Consider the following 677-nt stretch of genomic DNA (forward strand, 5'->3'; position numbering starts at 1 on the left):
GGGGGATTGAACCGCGGTCCCTGTGCTTTGCTAAGCTTGTTCTAAGTAGGTGCTTTAGACCACTGAGCCATCTCACCAGCCCAAATAGTATAATTATTAACAGGACCTAGCAAACATGTAAACATGAAATGAAAAATTGAAACAGACCTCCCTTCTGCAGTTAAACAAGAAACAAATATCACATGGTTCTTACTTTTTTTTTTATGTTATAGAGGTTGAACTCGGGGCCTTCCTTATACATTACATGTACTCTACTACAGAGCTACACCACAGTGTGTTCCTTGGATTTTTAGCATCAATGATAAAAATGGTTGGAGTTTGAGTTGGTGGGAATTCTTTTGGTTTGGTACATATACTTTAAATGGGGTCTCCTGTGTTGCCCAGACTAGTCTTGAACTCATAGGTGCAAGCATTTCTCTTGCCTCATGTACTTCTTGACTACCTGGGAATCCAAACATGTGCCACTACATTTGGCCTTCAGTTGATTTTTTATAGATACATATTTACTTTCCAGTGCTCAGAGATTAAAAACTTTCCAGCTAGGAATGGTGGTGCACATTATAATCCCAGCATTTGGGAGGCTGAGGCAGGAAGACTGACTCAAGTTTGAGGTTAGCCTCAAACGTTTCCAGGGGCTGGGGAGGTGGCTCAGTGGAATAAGCGCTTCCCTGGCAAGC

At 42.1% G+C, this 677-nt stretch overlaps 1 protein-coding gene across 1 annotated transcript in view; it reads left to right on the top strand.

The window, feature by feature from the left end:
- The window catches only part of Ptgr2 (prostaglandin reductase 2), a 39052-nt gene that overhangs the window by 23976 nt on the left and 14399 nt on the right, over positions 1-677 (top strand). The gene's annotated exons all lie outside the window — the stretch shown is intronic.

Source organism: Octodon degus, unplaced genomic scaffold, assembly GCF_000260255.1.
Source record: "Octodon degus isolate 3935 unplaced genomic scaffold, OctDeg1.0 scaffold00007, whole genome shotgun sequence".
Taxonomy (NCBI): domain Eukaryota; kingdom Metazoa; phylum Chordata; class Mammalia; order Rodentia; family Octodontidae; genus Octodon; species Octodon degus.